The sequence below is a fragment of the Gallus gallus genome, chromosome 1 (assembly GCF_016699485.2).
Source record: "Gallus gallus isolate bGalGal1 chromosome 1, bGalGal1.mat.broiler.GRCg7b, whole genome shotgun sequence".
Classification (NCBI taxonomy): Eukaryota; Metazoa; Chordata; class Aves; order Galliformes; family Phasianidae; genus Gallus; species Gallus gallus.
Window position 1 is genome coordinate 124,501,293 of NC_052532.1, and position 8,079 is coordinate 124,509,371.

Genomic DNA, 8,079 nt, shown 5'->3' on the forward strand with positions numbered 1-8,079 from the left:
TCTTTGCTATCTTGCTGTTTGTTGTGCTTTCCATTGCGTTATAGCATTACCTAGGGTCAAAATCTTTAGTTCTAGCCTTTCTGGATCACTATTTTATGTGGTGGTGGAGGATCAGGAACTTTTTTCTTCCTCTCAGAAATGTACAGGGTATGAGTGTCCCTGTACTCTCTTTGTCTCTCATTTTCCTTTTCCTTTGAATTCATTCTCAAAACAAGAAAAGAGTGTCATAATTGTATGATGTTATAACTTCACAGATCTGTAAGGCAATGGAGATGTTGTATTAAAGAGTATCTTGACATCAGTATGCCCTTCTACAACATCACTGAGAACAGCAAATGCTACAGTTACTTAAGGGGAAAGCATCTAGGTGTCCAGATAGTGCTGTAGGGCCTAAAGAGCTATTCAGGGCCTTTAGAGTGCTTTGTTATGAGACTGGCATCTCTGAGAGGAGTATTCATGTAACTTTTTTGAAGTTTAAAGCAACTCCAGAGGTTATCTGGACAAATTTCTTGTAGGCTCTCTTTTTATTCAGTGTAGAGAGGCAGGTGTTCCTGTTTCATTATCTATAGAGTCTCCTTGAACCTTTCTTAGCAGCATAGTCTGTTTTGAAGGGCTTGTTGCCTTTCCATAATCTATAAAGAAGGGTTATATAAGTTGGCCATATAAATACTGCTTAAAAGTGGCCCTCTGAGTCTTGCTGGATGAGTTGCACTGGAAGGTGCACCTGGTAAAACAGAAGGCAGAAGGGGGAGGGGGGGGGAGGGAAGGAGGGGGATGGGGGAAGTGATAACAACCTGGAGGCCTTAGTGATGTTGGCATCTGAGGGGAAGCTGGGACTGAGTGTGCTTGTGGAGACCATTCTCCTCCTAGGTGCTGGGGGCTTAAATCAGGGAAGGAGGTCATGCTGAGCTCTGCTGGATATTGTACAAGCTCCAGGGTCTTTTGGAAAGTGAGGTAGAGATAGAACAAAACAATTCCAGACAAAGCACTAACCTTTTTTGGGGCTTTTTATTGTTTTTTTTCTCTTAATGGGATATATTTATTCTTTGGGAACTCTGTTTCCATCTGATCTGAGTGTGTTTGTGAACTAGACCTGTTAATATAAATCATGTAAAAATGAATAGGGTGTTTCTGAAAGCAAACAAGCTGGACACTAGAAACACAGGAGTGAAGGGGTTACCCTGTGCTGAATCCCAAGTAGCAGAGACAAAAGGAGAACAGCGGATAAAAATCTTGCTTGCGAAAGACAGGTTTTAATCCTCCTTCCATCTGTTGCTGAGTAAGCAAATGTGTGAGCTGCTGGACTTCTGGTGTCACAGAGGTGGGAGGGGAGAGCTGTCTATAACTACTACTTTTGTCCACAATGGCATTTGGGAGGGAGAGGAAGAGCATGTCAAAGCAGGGAAGCAGCACTGCCAGCTGGATGGTTACTACATGCCATGAGTGAGGACCTGAGCCCTGGCCTCTGGACCCTCTCCTAATTATTATTTACACTTTGAAATAAAACAATGCTTTGCTTTTTAACAATGCCTTTGATAAACAAAGGAGGTACCACAAATCACCTTTTTCTTTTGATGGGAATCTTTATTTTCCATTTCCCCCCCCAGTGAGTGTCCAACCCACGGGGACTTCACACTCATGCCAAGGAGGAGAGAAAAGCACTGGTGGATGTGCGTGTGGTCAGGCAGAAACCAGGCTAGGTGCCGAGGCTGACCCTGGGGAGCATGGGCATGCCCTTGTTTGGAACTAACAAAACTCCAAAATTGGCCTACTTTGAGAAAGGGCTGCCTAAAAAATCAGTTTTCCTTTAGAGTTTAAAAGCTGTTAGATAATAAAGTGTCACCTGAGCTGTGGTTGCTTTTTTTCAACTGTTCTGAAGTGAGCAGTTAAGTCTCCACCCAAAAACACAGAAGGAAAGAGGAAAAAAGCTTGAACTGAAAAGCACTTTCTCATGCAGAAAGAAATAAATGCGTGTGGTAGCCTGCCAAGGGGGGTTACTGAAGTAGAAACACACTGTTCACTTGAGGACAAGAATCACACAATTACTTTGGGGATACTGAGTGTTGAATATGGAAGAGGAATATGGCTTTTCTCCTAAAATAAAGATTTTTACAGGGTGAAATGATGAACAAACACTTCCTTACACCCACAGGCTATTTCTGTAGCTTTCCCCAGTCAGCTAAAGGTTACCCGATCTGCTATTGCTGGGGGTGGTATTGATGTTTCGTAGCTGTGGCCTGCTTTCTTCCTGCAGAGAAAGCTGGAGCCCCAGAGGAGCTCAGAGCTGCAAGGAGCTCCTTCTGAAATCTTCCCAAAAACCTAACTGGCCCCAGCTGACAGCAGTGTTATCAGCTACTTAGCAGTCTATGAAAGAAGTGAGTCTTAAAAAATCAAAGAGGGAGAGCTCTGAAATAGTGACTTCATCCCACTAGGAGTTTTCTGTGGGTGAAAATTATTTACCATTCACATCACAGAAAAAACAACAACAGGTTCTTCTAAAATGAGTGGTGTGAGCTAGCAGATTCACCCATACTGTGAGCAGGGCCTCTGATAAAAAGCAAATTAAGGAAGAAAGAAGGAGAGAGAATGTTTGCAATGGAGAATGTTTGCTTCCCACTGCCCCCCCTCATTGACAGATCAGTTTCTGAACCATCAGGCCTTTCCATCTTTGAAGAGCTGATGTTTGTGGTTAGAAACACTTGTGTGGTGGGGTAAAGAGGAGCCTGAGTATGGGAGCACCCACAGGAATGGTGGCTAGAGAGGACCAAGCAGCATGGGGCTGTGTTGTCTGGATTGGCAGCTCAGGTAGCACAGCCACATCCAGACCAATAAGGCACTTGGACAGGGAAAATGGGACAGACCCAGAAGAAAAGGAAGGGTTGAAGCCAGAAGAAAAGGAAGGGCTGAAGGTAGGAACTGTTGGGTGAGGAGATTAGAAGTCATAGGAGAGAATGAGGATGGTGAGATGGAGGATAAGGGTTTTATTGAACACAGGAGCTACAGTACATATATTTGTCAGAGCTGTGAAGATCAGGAATGGAATATGAATATCCATAGCAGAGGTTTCTGCTTGACTGCTACTACAAGAATGGTGCAAACGTGCCAGGAAAACAATAAGAAGCAAAAGGGTGGATAAAAAGGAAAGGATTCCAGGAAAAAAAAAAGTATGTAAATACATGGAATGCCTCATTTCTGCGGCTGCCATTGAGGAGACATCTCAACTTCACTGTAGGCAAGCAGTGAACAACAGAGTTACTTCCAAGTCATGCTGGGATGGGGTGGTGCAGACTTCAGCTCCTTGTCATTCAGCTCTGGCTGAAGTGCATCTTCAAGTTGCATTCATTGTTTTAGGTTGTCTTTGTTGTCATTAATCTTCTTATGTTCCGCACCTCAGTCCAAGCAATCTCTGTAGACACATGTACTATTAGATCTGACTTGCGTACAGAAAAGAGAGCAGGAGCTTGTTCATCCCTGAAGAGGAGAGCTGTTCAGCAGCTTTTCAGTTTAATATTCACATCAGCTTCAGGCAATTTTCTACTGTGTTTTAGGGAGTGAGCAGGGAGAATGTGTAGTTGCCCTCTCTGATAACAAGGAATTAGCTTAAGCACACAGATAAGGAATATCAGGAATGCAGAGGGAAACAAGAACAAAAGTGACCAGAAGACACTGGGAAGAGAGAAAGATCCTCTATCTCTTTCCACAGGGAAAAGAAAAATGGAATAAAAGACTTTTCTTGAGAAATACCTGGTATTAAGTCTGACCAATCCGAACAGTGGAATGGGACACAGCTGAGTGCAGTACAGGCCAACAAAAGAAATTTGGGCACCAAAGGCAATAAAACCACATTATTAATTTGAGACAGCTTTGTGGTCCGACGTCTGTTTGTCATGCACTGCTGTACTAGAGCTCATTTCATTACTGTAAAATGTAGATAACTTCTCCCATATTTTCTGAGGTATGTCACAACACACGCAGTGAGGTGCTGGGCACAGCTCAAAGCCCATAGGAGCTAGATAAGATCAGAGTTTTCAGGACATGTTTTATATTTACAGCTACTAATGGCTTCCGTATCCTTCCTCCTTTTTTCTTTCTTGTGTCCTTTTTTTTTTCTTCCATTTTCTCTTTTTGTTTCTTGTTTTCCCTTGTGGACTTGTCCTTTAAAGCCACAAGCTGACTCATGCTGACCCTCAGGCTTGCACTCACCTCCCAACAAACCTCAAAGAAGTTTCTTTGGTGGGAGGGAGAGCAAGAAAACACCTGTACCAAAACCATGTTGCATTTGCCACTTGGTACGTTTCCACTTCAAATCTTTAGAGTCTGGTGGATTTGCTATTCTCTCCTCAGCAGCTATTGAGATGGCTCTTCCCAGCAGCAAGCACCTCTCAACTCTAGTTGCTTCTGCGAAGAGCACACCTAGCCTCTGCTCTGATGGCAGCCATCAGTACATGCCACAGGCAGCCACGTGTGGTAGCAGCAGGTGCTGACCATCCTGCAGGGCACTGGAACCTCATGCTGTCTCCACCTCTTCACAGCACCAATGCCCTTCTGTAGCCCACCCTCTGCTGCCTGTAGGTGCTGTGAAGGATGAGGGCTTGTATGAAGGCCGGGCACTCACAAGCAGGCAGGCTGCAGGCCCCAGGAGCATTCAATCTTCTGCCCAATTCTGGGCAGGAACTTGGATGGGCCTGCAGCCATTGCCTGCTGCCAGCCCTCATGCTTTGCTGTGTGACAGGCACAGGCTTCTCCCATTTGAAGAAGTTGTCGTAGAGCAGGGATGAGATTATAACGTACGGATCAGCAGTGTATAACCAGAACTGCTTACGCTTGTTTCCAATCACCCTGCAGGAAATGTTGGCGATTTGGCAGGAGTAAGCAAACACACTCGCATGGCAACTGAAGCAGACCGTTCCACTTAGAAAGTTTCTGCTCACTGCACAATTGTGTTAATGTAAATCCTTTGTAATTGGATCAACAAGAGCTGTGCTGAATGCCTCAATTCTTCTACTGAGCCACCAGGCTGCTGGGCTGAGTTCCTCATGGCCAGAACCCAAACCCTGCCAACCTTCTCCCCTGCCAAAATTGATGTTCCGTGAGCGGGGAGAAAGGGAAAAAGAGCTTTTCTTGAATGTACTTGTATGGGCCATGACTTGCAGCATCTTTTTATTCAGTAAACTAAGACACAGGGCACATAGCTATGCCAGCTGAAAGCTTTAATACCTGTTGCTTGTCAGAGCTTGTGGACCTTTTCTTTAATATATGAGAGTTTTGGGCTGTGCTCCCACAAAGGGATTAACCAGAGAAAGTGGCTCATCACCCAGCTCTCTTGGTGAGTCTGGGTGCTGAGCTTCCTTTTATGTCTTCTGAATATTAGATGCGTGTAGATCCAGCAGAACAGAAATAAAACTATTTTTGTGTGGGGACCTTTCCTAAGGGCATTAAGCTTGTTTTCCTGTTTATTGTTGTCACGTGTCAAACACCAGTGTCAGTCTAAAGTAAACACTGAGCGTTGGGGCTGCCAAAGTCAATCAGTCATTTTAGTCATTCATGCTAACAGCATCTTGCAAAGCAGACCAGGCTCATGTAATATTGACTATTTGATCTATCTGAATGTGAGCCCTCTGTTAATGCCTGTTCTCAGATGCAGGAGCAATAGCAAACTATTTCTCAGTATTTGCCTTAGTGAATGACTGATGCTTGAAGGAGTGGATGAGGTGCACTCAGAGGAACTGCCATGATGTAATGGAGTAGTTTAGAAGGAACTTATACCATAGAGTTTCAAGCAGCACAGAACAGAAATTCACAAAATCCTTGTCAGGATTACTATTGACTGATTTCACTATACTAGCAACCCACAATGCTTGTTTATAGCCTGATTTTTTTTCACATGGCAAACATTTATAAGGAGGATCTTCAACTTTGGTAGTGTTCCTGAACACAGCCTGATGCCTCAGGTACTACCTGGGTAGGTCAGCTGTACACTGGAAACTCGCTCTCTTCTGATCTGGGGAGGCTGCTCTGCCCCGAGCAATGGGATAAGGAATGCATCCATGCAGTTTCACAGAGCTCTCCTGGGCAACCTGGTTTAGCGCTAGATCTGGAGGTTGGTGGCCCTGCCTGTGGTAAGGCTGTCAGTAAGGCTGTAACTTCATACAGATTTTGTGTCAGCAAGTAAAACCACCTCAAATGGAGTGAAGTGTAGAAGACCTTCAAACAGTCTTCTAGTACTGCTTAGAGAGAACCCAGCAGAACACGTGAATACTTATCACAGCTAGATTTAAGCAGGAGTAAAGGAAAACAAGATTGCTAATAAGAAGCTAAGATCCCAGCATTTTTTCAAGGGGGGGTTCCAAGGCAATTTAATTTTTTCTGTGCACAGAAAGATCTGGATGTTTCTTTGGTGACACTCGAGGCATGGCTAAGCAAGGCACAACCTCTGCTGTTTTGGCTGTGCCTTTGATGCAAGCAGGAATTTTAGAACTTCTACTTGCACACCATGAGTGCTTGTGTGGAAATCTCCACCCTGAGTGGCTGCAGTCTGTCCACACACCATAGCCTCGGGGCTCTGAAAGTTAGGGGATCGATGTAGGCAGACCTTGCTGGTTCTGTTGTGATGAAAAAGGAGTTGAGTGGACCATCCAGGGCCAACTGTACATGGTGAGGATAGAGGAGGGCACAGGGCACTCTCACAGCACTGTCTGGTGTTAAGCAATCTCCAGAGGCCACCAAGTTCGGGTTCCAGCTCAAAGCAGGGCCAGCTAGCAGTTAGAGCAGCTAACTTGTGTCCCATCAAGTTTTGGAACGGACGTCACGTCAAAACTTCAGTGGACAACCTGTTCTAGTGCTTGACTACTGTCATGATGGAAAAGGTTTTTCTTTATGCCTTGCAGCGATTCCCCTTGCTGCAGCTTGTGTCCATTGTCATCCTGTAGCTGTGGCTCTCTGAGAAGAGTCCAGTTCTGTGGGAGCACCCAGATCGCTGTGATGTCAAGGAACACCAGAAAATCACAGATAATACACCCCTGGGCTGCATTATGTTGTGGATGCAGAAATGCTGTGTCCCTCAGGATTTCTGCTACTGCATGGAAGAATAGCTGCAGAAAAGAAGGTAGGTGCAAGTCCCAGATAGTCTACATCTTGAGCAGTCATTGCTTGTCCAAATCCATGTGCACCAACGTGACCTCTCCCTTTCCTGCTTGTAGATGCTCAATAGCAATTCTCATACTGAACAGACAGTATATACATCTATATATAAATATTTGTCTCCAAGTTTCTCTCAAGAAAATGTAGCTCCTATTGTGCCCCTAAAATATTTCACATGTGAAACATATCCTGCTTAGACTGCAGTGGCAGGCCATTGCCTTCTCCCTTCAACCCCATCATACCCCATGTACCAAGGACATTTACTGCAGCATCTACCAAGCATTTCCATCCACTTAAAAAAAAAAAAAAAAAGTTTCTGAATAATTTGTTTTCTCTGTTCTGTACATTCTGTATGTGTTTATTTTCCTCGTTTGTCTTGTTGTATATTTCATGCTATCCACACCTTTAAATTTCTTGGCCATGAAATCCCCAGAAACTTTTTCACTCACTTGGAGTGGAGTTGTCCTTTGGGGCCGTCGTTTGCTCAATGGTGTGAATTTAGGATGGTGAGATGGAGGCTAAGGGTTTCACTGAAGATAAGTTACAGTGCATGTATATGTCAGAGCTGTAAGGGGCAGGAATGGAATATGAATGTTGTTTCTGCTCCAGGATGAGCCAGGGGCTGCTGTGTCAGAGAGGGCAGTCTTCCTTCTGTCCTTTTGTTTCCTTCTGCCTCTTTCTAGAACTGCTCACCCAGATCCCACTTTAAGAAATCCTACCCTGAGGGTCTATTTTATCTTTCTTCCTCTCCAAAGCCACGCACTAGATTAACTTGGCAAGATCAGAAACATTCTCAGCCTCAGTATATTAGTTGCAGGTTTATTTTCTGGAAATGTAACAAAAGGTTGTGTTAAAGATATTAACTATGAATTGTTGCTCTTTATTAGGACTAAGGAATATTTATTTACTGGTTGGGAAACTAGTCTGACTCAAGAGATA